The following is a 12,360-nucleotide window of genomic DNA, read 5'->3' on the forward strand; positions in this document are numbered from 1 at the left end:
AGTGGGGGGCGCGGGTGGGGGGTGAGGGTACTTACAAACTCCACACAGTAAAGGCGCCCGATTCGGGCATCGAACCCAGGCGCTTCTTTCCGCGAGGCCACCTCCGCCGGCCAGGGGCTGGCCGGCGGAGGGGTCATCCGTGCGTGCCGCAAGCCGCCGGGTTCCGCCACGGCCGTGCGGGGGGGGGGGGGGCCCGCACACATGCTCCTTGGCACAGGCACTGCTCGGGGATTTTTTTGTTTTAACCGTGGACATGTGGGCGTACAGTCCCGCACGCAGGCACGCACATGGGCGGCTGGCATCGACCCACCCCCCTCCACAACCCCCCACTGCCCGCACCGTGCAATCGAAGGGACGACTCCAGCGCGGTGTAACGCGTGGCGCACCGGAGGGGCGATTGGCTGGGTAAGCGATCACCGACCGGCATTGAGACTGACAACGTCCCCCCGTCCGCCCCCCCATCGCGAGCTGAGCGCCCTGGAAGAGAGCCGCCCAGCCTCGCGTGTTGTCATGACGATGGCGCGTAGTTTCTCTCCACGCGCTATCGTCATCATCTTTCTCATTTTCCAGCACCACGCCTCTTGGAACAACCTCGCCAAATGCAAGCCGCACGCTCGACTCCGGCATCGCACACATTCGATTTCCCGCGCCTCCGATTAGCCCACGGTTGGCTACGTACGGTGCGAAAGAAGTTCAACGTACGTACACACATCACTACATTCACGGTCGCAACTCAACGACAACATATATATTTGCACTTGCATACGACAACTCACGGCGGCTAATTGCTTTTACTTTTAAACATATAATTATTATTTTTTTACGTTGAGTATGAATAATGATGGCGCTTTAAGTGACAGACTTGTGCCGGAAAGGCATTACGTGTGCAAGCAAAGATAAAATGGACTTGACTTGTATACGCATGCATGTTGAACTTCTTTCGCACCGTACGTAGCCAACCGTGCTAATCGGAGGTGCGGCGGAAGGACATCAAACTGCATGCACAAAAGCAGTTCTGAAGAAATGAGTTTTCAATTGAGTATCGTGTAGTTTTTCCGTACACACGATGCTGATGTAGAGGAGCACGTGCGACTTGCGATCCAGGGGTCAATTCCATCTCCCGGCACGGCAGTTAAAACAATGGGGGGAGATTCTGCGATCCACCTTCCCCTCCACCGCCTCTGCCCACCCCAGAGGTGTAAGTGGTCATCGCCACAGTGAGTCCACGATCCGTGGGGTCGCGTGCGGTGCGGTAAAGTGTGGGTACACGCCCACCTCTTCCAAGACGTGCTGGCCAGTGTGGAAGAGTAGGCCAACGTATCCTCGGGAGGAGCTCTCGAGGGCTCCCTCTAGTGGAGGTCCTTCAGTCAGCAGTCCCGTGAGCCAGAAATTGCAGGGCTGCACAATTAGCTTTAACTTTAATTTATTGAGATTCTCAACGTATCCCAGCTCAAACATCTGGGGAGCAGTCACTGTCTTTGTCATTGGCTCAGAATCAGTAGTGGAAATTCCACATTCATATGGCCGGGAACAGTCTATTATTCTATAGGATTGCCACAGAAGCAAGATTAAAGCATTGATAATATATATATCCCAATACTGGTTGTGTATTTTGATACTACATGGCAATTTAATGATCCTAATGCATAGGTGAGTGGAGCAGTGGTGCAATGATTAGCACACTTCACTATGACGTGTGCTAATCTGGCGATGGATAACATCTAAATATATAAATAATGCATCTATATATCCAAATCAGCTCAAGCCTCCCGCAAACCACGTGACTTCTGTGCGGCCACCCGCACTCCGAACCCCTCCCCTCTCCCCGCCGCCCGCTGTGAAAACAAACGCCGCTCCTCCTCCTCCTTCACGCAGCAGCAGCAGCAGCGTGGAGGCCCTGACGCAGCCGCATCCTCCTACCCTCTCCTCATCTCTCCCGACTCCTCTCCCTCCCGTTTCTCCGTTCCTTCCCCGTGTTTTTCCTCCGGCTTCCAGTTATTTATCTCCTCTATTCCCGTTTATGCTTCTTTTTCTCTTTCCCCACGCATCACCACCGTTGACTTTACTCCCCTTCCTCGTGGCGCGCATGCCACGGGCGCGCAACACTTGCCGGTATTTTAATAAAAGCCCCTAAGATTTTATAATTTGCAGCTCAACGGGCTTCACGACTACGCCCCCTCGTCCTCCTACGCCACGGTGAACGCGCCACCATCAATAAAAAAAAAGAACGCCGCTCAGCTGATACCATCTACGTCGGCGCAACCGATAAAATCAAATCGCCGGCAGTAATAGCTGCAGTTAAAACAGCACTCCCGAGTGCTCTTCGCATAAAGAAACTTTCAGTAGAAAATCGGTTGGGGGGTGGGGGGGGGGTTGCGGGGGTTGAGGGCGGGCGACAAGCATGCAGTTATCGAGATGCGATCTCTAGGCACAGTTACAATCGCAGGGTTGCGGAGAGGGTTTCAACAGAAAACTCCTTTGTTGCCGGCAACGAGATCGACATTTTCACGGGAATAAATCCCCTCGTGCCTTCCCACCCCGGGGGCCGTTGGAACGCCGCGGGGTTCGTCGTGACCCACCGCCGTGGCATCGTCGAGAGACGGAACTATTACTAAGAACGTTTATTTTTTTATTCTACCAGGTAAGACCCACTGAGCTGTACAGCTCTTTTGCAGAAGCCACCTGGCTATCACAAATGATAGCCCAATGAAGCGGCTTATCACGTGGAAGTTTACAGCAGACAGGTACTCTTAAACGCACGTTTGTCAGTGCGGAGGGGAGAGAGACGTGCGAACTCCAAATATACAGGAGTCAGGGTCGGGATCAAACCCACGACCTCCTGTATACCAGGCAAGGTAGTTAGCATCTCTCCACCGTGGCGCCTCAAGGGGAATTCACACCACGGAGGCGTCTGGGAGCACACTTTGAAGCTGGATTGAGAGTTAACCAAGACACAGCCCGTGTCAAGTAATCAAGGGGACCCATGCCATGCAGCCAAGGGTGCCCATTACAAGTTGCCAAGAGATCCTTGTCATGTAGCCAAGAGGGCCGATAACAAACAGCCAAGAGGGTCCTTGTCAAGTAATCAATGTAACCCATGCGAAGTAGTCAAGAGACCCATGCCAGGCAGCCGAGGGGGCCCACGTCAAACAGCCAAGAGGGTGCCATGTCAAGTAGCCAAGAGGGTGCCATGTCAAGTATTCAAGGGGACCCATGTCAAGCCCGTTTGGTTTGGGTTTTTCTCTGGATTCTCTAGTTTCCTCCCATAGCTAGAAACATACCACGTCATCGCGTGGTCAAATATCTCAACGCAGGACGCTCCTGAAAAAGAAATCGTGGCTTCCCTGGCAAAAAGTTTGAGAATTCTATCCAGTCAAACGATTTGCGTGGGATTTTCAACACTCCTCCGGTTTTTGCTGCTCAACCAAATCAATCGGCACATTTGCCCACGACATGGCAACTTGGGTTCGATTGGCTCTGTCGGGTGGTGGAGGGTTATCGTTAAAAAGTGACATCCCGATACGACGATCTCACCCTGGACAAACTAACAGCGAATCAATGACCCACTGCACAGATACGGGTTCAGGGCGTGTGCGTCATGCGATGGAAGCGCTTGTCAATGAGATGCAAGACTGTAAAGTGATTACCGTAGCTACCTGTGTCAATACATCCACAGACCATTGTCGATCCACTGCTGGATGAAGGCCTCCCCATCATGTGTTGGCTGTGGCGGGGGTTGTTTGATCATACTTGCGGGAGCCTCGATAGTGATATGTTAACTCCCTCGCCTGGTATGCAGGAAGCCGTGGGTTCAATCCTGATCCTAACACATGTATATTTGTAGTTTGCATGTTCCCTTTCTCCCCGAGGTCGCGTGGAGTTTTCTCCGGGTCCGACGCTTAATTCCCTCCACATTTAGAATTAACGTGCGTTTAGAGTATGTGGCTGCTATAAACTGCCACGTGATAAGCCACTTCGTTGAGCTGTCATCTGTGGCCAGGTTCGCTCTCAAAAAGAGCTACATAGCTCAGTGGGCCTTCCTTGGTCAAGTAAAAAAGTTACATGTTTGTTTAAGTTCGATGCTTACCACGTTGAATAGCATAGGTTGATGAAGGGGACCCCCCCCCCTCCAAGACATGTTCCTATCGCAGTGCTGCTCACGGCCGCACCACTGTGCCATCCTCAGCAACAGATAGGTAATTGGCCTCGACAATACCTGGCAACACCTGCCATACACGGGGCTTGAGATTGATCCGGCCGAACGGAATTAACGTTAAACGTTTGTTATCTTTGCTCGGTGCTGTTAAATTAAAGTGAGACCTTCTTTTTATGATGATGATGATGATGATCGTCCCTCCGCTTGTTCACCCAGGAGATCCTCATCGAATCTGAAGACTGTTTTTTTTTAAGTGAGGATCCTGCCAAGTCTTCGCAGGAGGGAACGACGTGGCTGCTCTGTGTGATCCAGATTGAGTAATCTGCAGGTAATAGTCAGCGTTGTGATGCTTGGCCAATGCTAGTCACATTGCATGACCTTTTTGTAAAAAAAAATTCAGCAATTTGAGGAAGCTAAGAGAATCCGGAGGAAGCGCATGCAGAGCGGCGGGAGAACGCACAAAGTCCACAGCAGAGAAAAGGCACCGAGTTGGGAGCTGAACTCAGGTGCGTGTTGCTGTGAGGCCCCACGAGCCGTTACCCACTGCGCCCTCCGTGCCGCCCAAAACTGGGGCTATACTTGAGAGGGCGCTCGGGCTCAGGCATCGTTACCCCCCCCTCCGTCCCCCCCAGAGCCCACGCAGTCACCACAGTGTGTGCATTCCACAGGTGGCTGTCGACCCTGATTATCTCACGATGCTACACAGGGATTGACTATCCACCTGTGATAAATATGTTACAGCAGGATGGCTTTGGCTCAGCACCAGGGCTATAACAGAAGTAGGCTGGCTCTTGACATGTTCAAGGGTTCCCCACCCCACTCCACAAACTTTACGAGTACCAAATCCTAGTTGAGGAGGGGAGGGTGGATCGACTCAGCCCGTCATCATCATCATCATCTCTCCAGGGTCGATCAAATAAATACTCACTGCTGATGTCAACAGTGGCTGGGAGTCGAGGTCCTGATGACCGAATGACTCCCGCGGCCGACATGGCGTGGGGGTGGAGGCCTTTGGCCAGCGGTTGTTTGGCAGTACCGTACATTATTATTTGTTGTTATTATTATTATTGTTATTTAAAATCTACGGCTCAAAGAGACTCCGTAATTTTCAACCGAGTGTTAATTGAGAAAGCGTAAACGGAAGAAAAAAACTGGTTGGAATAATAATTAATCGACAATTATTGTCACATTCACCCGCCTCCCCCTCACCCCCCAAAAAAAATGATCGATCCGTATGTGGACGCTGACACTGCGGTTTTAGCGGTTGTTGAAACAATGGGGGACACCCCCGTCCGCCCCCACGCTCCTACCGCCACCGCCCGCCGCCCCACTGCCAACCCACCCCCTCTGTCCACCCAGCAGCAGAGTGAATGGTTAGCGGCACAGTTAGTCCATCGGCAGGCCACACGCGGTGGGTTGAAAAGTGTGGGTGCTCACACATCTTCAAAGATGGCTGGACAGCGTGGAAGCCGTAGGTCAAACATCTTGGAGAAAGGGCGGCCCTTCGTGGAGGCCCTTCCGTCAGCAGAGCCAGCTTGCAAGCGATTGCAGGGCTGCGCATTTGCCTTGCAATGCGTACATTCAGGAAGTCCCCCAAACACCCCCCAACAAACACAAAACCGATTACGCGAACCATAATTTGCCGATGAACAACGGGGCCGTTTTGCCGGAGGGCAGGCGGGAGCTACCGAGGGTTTCGGGGGGGGTGGGCGCGAGGAGGCATCGTGTGCCCCCCTCGCTTCAAAGCAACGCGTTTGGCACGCTCAGTGCCGTTCAGGATGCTCGCGCTGTGACCATTAAGGACCGGGAACGCCAAAACAGCCGCACCTGCCGGGGGCGCGACCGCAGCTGCAGCGGCAGCGGCAGATCACAATGACGGCCTCGGGAAAAAAAAAGAGTGGGGAAAAAAAAGAACGAGCAAAAAATAAATTGCGAACAAAAAAATCCCGTCGCTCTATGCATGCGTGCACGTTGAACTTATTTCACGCCGTACGTAGCCATCCAAACCGCGCTAATCGGAGGCGAGAATCAGAACTCTGCAAGCCTATTTTGAACAGTGCCCAAACGTTAGCGTCGTCGTTAAAAGCGCTCGCGCGCTGAAGCACCCCCCCACCCACCACCCACCCCGGGCTGCAACAACAACAACAACAACCGTCGCAATGAACGTGCGTCCAAGTGCGCCGAAGTGCGGTCAAACAGCTCCAGGGCGTCCTCGGGGGGGGGGGGGGGGGGGGGGGGTGGGGGGTCCACTTTTAAACTCCCGTAGAAGCCTCGCGCGGCGGTTGAAAGCTCGCGAGATCCGTGCCACAACCCCGGGGAACGCGCGCTCGGGATCACAAATCCTCCTCCTGCGGACACTCGCACGTCGCACAACGCGCGGAAGCGACTCCACCCTACTCGAGCGGGCATTGGGAGGCGCTCACCCTTACTCGGCCCTGAGCAAGTGACGGAAATTCCGAATTCCTTGGACGGCAACTCCACGCACGCCCACCGCTGAAATTTTTCCGCAAAGTACTGCTCGCTTTATCAACCTCGTTGGGCGTGATGGGCTGAGCGCGCGTGCGACCTTCTGGTCATGAATTAAGGGCTCTGCCCACACTGCCCTGCAATTACTTTCGAATTCCAACCGCTGGCTAAAAGGGCCTTCAAAACGAGAGGGCTCTCAGAGTCCCCTTTCAAAGAGGGTCCATTGGCCTGCTCTTCCACGCCGGTCAGACATCACGGAAGAGGTGGCACTAAACCCACACTTTACCCCCACCGCACGCGACCTGCCCACCGACCAACTCTGGTGGACAGAGGGTTGAAGAAACTGCCACCCCACGAGTGTAGGGAGTCGAACTGGAGATCCTCTGGATCGCAAGTCAACATGTGCAGCATGGTGTGTACAGATAAGCTGCGCGACATTTGTTTGTTACAACACGCGGGCCGGGCAGTGTTCTGCCAGCTTGCTCCAACTCACAGGCGGGACGGACCCCGCCAGTTTAAGTGGCGGTCGGCAGGTTGTTGACTCAGCCCCATCATCCCTCGGCGGACGTTAAAATATGTACCAAAAAATGTTACGGATAATAATAATAGGGTTTACCCTTGCTGGCAATAAAACAGGTGTTAAGATGTTTAAACACCTCATATCCTTTGTGTATACCTGAATAGTCTTGATGATAAAATACTTTTGGAGAATAAAAAACATGTTCAAACACCAAAATAGATACCTTTTTGCAAGGCCTCAAGTCTGCATTAACCACACACATACATGTGGCAAAACATGCAAACAAACCTGCTCCGATATGCATTGCCCTAAACACCTGTTTCATTGCTAGAAAGTGTCAAACTTATTTGTCATAATTTTTGAGACTGGCAAAAAGGTATCCCGTAGACATAACTGCTCGACTCGAGCTACAAGAGTTCAGATACGTGTGGCATTGCCCTTGTACTGTCCGCCTTTTGGCGTTGTTCTCTGGTCTGACACCGGTGAGACTAGGCTATGAAGAAGGCTGTCTCTGGTGTAGGCCAATCCGTTTCAAAGGCAATACGATATATTATGTTTGGCCACGAGTATATGTGTGGCTAATGCAGACTTGATGCCTTGCAAAAGGAATCTATTTTGGTGTGAACATTTTTACAGCTGTTTCATTACTCTTTGGCTCTTTCGGTAAAGTCACGTAGGTATAAAATAAAATTTATTAAATCACGACGTTTCGAGCGCAACACAAGCGTCCGTCATCAGGTGGAACAACCACAGCAAGAAACAACTGCTGAAGTGGGTAGAAGGACTCCCGTAATACGAGGCTATATAGGTAAGAGAGGGGGGGAGGGGCCAGGGAGGATGCCGGATGAAGAGCAGCTAGAAAAGATCAAAGGGCAAAAGGAGGAGCAAAAGCAAAAAGGGGAGATGCGGATATGCCAGAAAGGGTAAAACCTATTCTTAATTTTCATCATGTTTGATGTTGGCAAAAAGTATAATTCGTTGCCTTATTGAAAAACAAAAACTGACCCCGGCATGAGAATCCGGAATTTCCACCACTGGGCTAAAGGGATGAGAGTGCCGCTCGATTCTCATTGCAGGAGAGAGAAGAACACCGTGGCTACCATTACACGAGAGACTCACTTAATGGAGCGTCTTGCCCAGCTTGTTTTGTTATTGCCTGGCACGCCCATAGATGGGGGGGGTGGCTTTTTCCCAAAAAAGAAAATCTAAAACGGGGACAGGGGAATAATCTCGCACAATAGGGAGTGGCGATTTTGGCCTCTGAGGATGGACGATGACATCACGATCCCATCTGCGTCTCCTTTCAAATTGCCCTCGCCCGCACTTAACCGAGGTTGTTGCTTCCCGCCACGCGGGGGCGGTGGGGTTGGTGGCACGTGTCGCGTTGAACGTGAAGACGACGTCGCGGCGGCGATGTTTTGAGTGCGTGCGATTGAAGGGAAGGAAATGCAATCGTACGGGGATCACCTCGCACACGCGGCCATCAAAGACAAAAATAGACAAAGGTCCCCACCACCCCCTCCCCCCTCCGTTATAGCCTGCAAGAGACTGTTGGGGGGAAGTTCTGTTCGCGAGCAGCATCGCCTACGAAGGCCGGCACTGTGGCACACGAGGGGGCGGGGTGGCCAACACCACTCCCGGGGCCAACCTCAGACAAAGTATACACACGCGTGCGCGTGCGTGCGGGCACATCTCATCGATAGATACAACAATAAACAACTGTCGTCCGTGCCTCCATGGAAGGCAAGAGCCACGACTTTCCAGCGGGACAATGGGGAGGCCCTCGTCCAAGCGGTGGGCTGACGAAAGGGGCGGCGGCGAGGTTGCACGCTCCTGGACGCAAGGCCCAAGTTGCGCCCCCCTTCACTTTTGCACGCGCTGCGCAGCACACATCTTCCGTTTGCTGACGCTGGGACAGGCTTTCTGTCACGCGGCACCTGGGATAGAGAGGGCTTGGCCGCTTGAAATATGACGAGCGGTCGTAAATCCCACGTTCCCACGACCCACCAAACAGGGACACATCGCTTTGTCGTTCAGCGCACATGCACACAAACACAAGTCCCCCCCGGTGTGACCGTTAACAGACTGCTGGTGCAAGTGCGGTCATCGAGCACCTCAGAATCAGAATCTTCTATTTATCCTGCGAGAAATCCGATGAGCAGTGAAGCTCTTTTTTTCCAGATGTCCAGTAGGGGCGGGTCAGAAAGTTACACCTATGGAGGGCGATACGGCACAAGGGTGTGGGGTGCCCAAAATCACGATAGTGGTGATGTTTTACGCACCACGTATGTACACACCACGTATGTACACATCACGTATGTACTATGTACACACCCCGTATGTACACATCACGTATGTACTTTGTACACACCACGTATGTACACACCACGTATGTACTATGTACACACCACGTATGTACACACCACGTATGTATACACCACGTATGTACTATGTACACACCACGTATGTACATACCACGTATGTACACACCACGTATGTACTATGTACACACCTCGTATATACATACCACGAATGTACACACCACGTATGTACTATATACACACCACGTATGTACACACCACGTATGTACTATATACACACCACGTATGTACACACCACGTATTCACTTAACGCCGAATCGACCTCGGGGAGGCCCAGGAACAGTTCAGGTATTCATCAGTGAAGTTGGCGGGAGTAGTGGTGCAGCGGTTAGCGCTATGCTGCGCTACGAACCTGGCGACACGGGTTCGATTCCCGCTCACGACCAACACCCAGTGACGATTATTTGAACCGGTCCTGGGCCTCCCCTTGGTTGACTCAGCCTCACATGGGTACCTGGTGCGGTGTGTAAACATCGCCACTGGGGAGACAAAGGCGGCCGGACGTGGGTCTGGCCACCCACCCCCTCGTGTGGCGTGCCGGCCTTCGTAGATGCTCGCTAAGAGCACTTGCCCCAACAGTCTGTTCAGGCTATACGGGAGACCTTTGTCTCTGTGTTTCCACGTCGCGAATTCTAATGTACACAACGGCGTGCGTATGCGCGAGCGAGCGCGCGCGCACGTACGCAGGCACGCGCGTTCCCGTGTTCGCGCACCGCGCGGCTCACGTAGCCGTGCTCGCCGCTCAATGCGATCGCGCTTCCAAATAAAGTAAAAAACGCGGGGCCGCTGCTAACGGCTGCCAGCTGGACCCAGAAATCGGGCTCCAGTGGACGGAAAAAACAAATAAAAATAATAATCACGCGAAAATAAAAACACCCACGGAGGAAGACGAGAAACGCTATCGATGCGCATCGACTGTGGACTTTTTCGCCAAAGCGGGGGGGGGGGGGGAGTGGCAAAGAAATCCTCGGAAGCTTCTGCTTCCCCACGGTACGAAAGTGCACGGGCGAATGTTTCACAGGCGAGTTTTAACACGTGGTGGCAGGCTTTCGCGACCAATAGCATCCATAATAGAGGTTTATTTTTGGTTTAGATCGCGTAAATATATAAATGTGTCGTTAAAACCCGCCACCACCCGACACAGCCAACTAGTAAGGGGTTGTCACGTTAACAGAACGTGGCCAATCCGTCACTACTACAGCACACCGGTGTGTTGGAGAGCCAAGCCACAACATTTACAATCAGGTGGCTAAGTTGTCTCGTGGGGGGGGGGGGGGGGGCGCTTGTCGTAGTGGCCAGGAGCCTCAAGAGTCAGCGATGCGAGCGCCGTGGACAAACTTGGCCCCCGTCTATGATTCGCTCACCCGTGATTACTTACACCAGGGCCTGAAGTGGCCATGCGCTTGGTTTTTCAAGCCTGGCCGACATGGCGCTCTCTCTTCTCTCTCTCTCTCTCTTGCGAGCCCGACCTCGCCACATCCCACAAACTCGGGCAGAGTTTGAGCCTGGTTAATGCGTGCAGGGTAAACTGCCTGGGAATACCCGTGGGAGCTGCCAGATTGGGCCGCATGTCCAGGAGATGGGAGTCGTGAATATAATCGAGGCTGTGACGATTTCTGTGTAAATTCCCATTGAGCAATATGCGAGTACATTTTGTTAAATTTGGCACATTTCGAATGGCCTCTTCCTCCCAATGCCATCACGGGATCTTTATCGTTCACTGTGAATGTACGTGTGCTTGTTGAATTTCTTTCGCACCGTACGTGGCCAACCGTGCTTACCGGAGGTGCAGACGTCACGCGTCATTATCACGGTTGACACACGCCACCGACGGCATTAACCAGGGCAGCCCCGCTGGGTTCGAACCGCGAAACCTCTGCAACGAGCGGCGAACGCGCTGCCGCGTCGTGCAGTTGCTGCGCCTGGAGCGGTGAATTGGTGCACTGCACTGTGAACCGTGCGTTGGACCCAGGCTGCACAGGTGCATTACCCTGTACGGACAACTCACCCACGGCGCATACTCGACTCGTAACAAGGGGCGATGACGTGGCCCAGTGCTTGCGGAGTTCAAGGTTCAAATCCAGCGACCATCCCTCAACAGTGCCGGATTGCAGCCGCGTGCGCCACCCCCAAATAAGGCTTTCATTCACGGAGGCATTAACAATAAGCAAAGCCCGAGCGCAAAACATCGTTGCCTAAATGAAGTAATTCGATTCGCAGTGCCTTTCCTGCTGCCCCCAATATTTCAACTTCCATGTGTTACTGCTTTGGTTGTTATGATCCGATCCCTTGCAGTGTGGCTTATGAAAGCAGGCATCTTGCAATGGAATCAAATGTTACAACAATCAGTTCTGGACGGACGGTTCAGTGGGTTAAACCCTCCGGGTTACAATACAGAGATGCGCCATTGAAATCCCGACAAGAAAATAGTACGTCAAAAAAAACGAGGCTATCTCACAACAACACTGAGATCGCGAACGAGATCGACTGCACACGCTGGTGGTTAAGTAAGCAAACGACACCAGCGTCGGGATCTGCCGAGGAGTTTTCCGAGCGGTCTACTCTGAAAGCCGCCGAGTTCTCGAGACAAGAGGAAGGGTTGCATAAGGCGGGGGGGGTGGGGGGGGAGCGGGAGTGCTCGAACAGGGGGTTGCACTGTGCATGGCAAAAAAAAAATATCGCGTCTAAAAGCGTTACAAGCGGCGTGCTGTTGAGCACGAAGGATGAATTATGCCCGCTTCAATCCGTTTCTGTACGAAAACGACCTCAGCAGATGTCTGGTGGAGGGGGGGGGGGGGGGGTTCAGAGTCTCGGGGGCCCCCGGAGAAACTGGCGTT

At 53.0% G+C, this 12,360-nt stretch overlaps 1 protein-coding gene across 2 annotated transcripts in view; it reads right to left on the reverse strand.

The window, feature by feature from the left end:
- The window catches only part of LOC116953224 (laminin subunit gamma-1-like), a 173,449-nt gene that overhangs the window by 58,769 nt on the left and 102,320 nt on the right, over nt 1-12,360 (reverse strand). The gene's annotated exons all lie outside the window — the stretch shown is intronic.

The sequence above is a fragment of the Petromyzon marinus genome, chromosome 50 (genome assembly GCF_048934315.1).
Source record: "Petromyzon marinus isolate PM22_M1 ecotype Great Lakes invasive population chromosome 50, UKy_Petmar_22M1.pri1.0, whole genome shotgun sequence".
Lineage (NCBI taxonomy): Eukaryota > Metazoa > Chordata > Hyperoartia > Petromyzontiformes > Petromyzontidae > Petromyzon > Petromyzon marinus.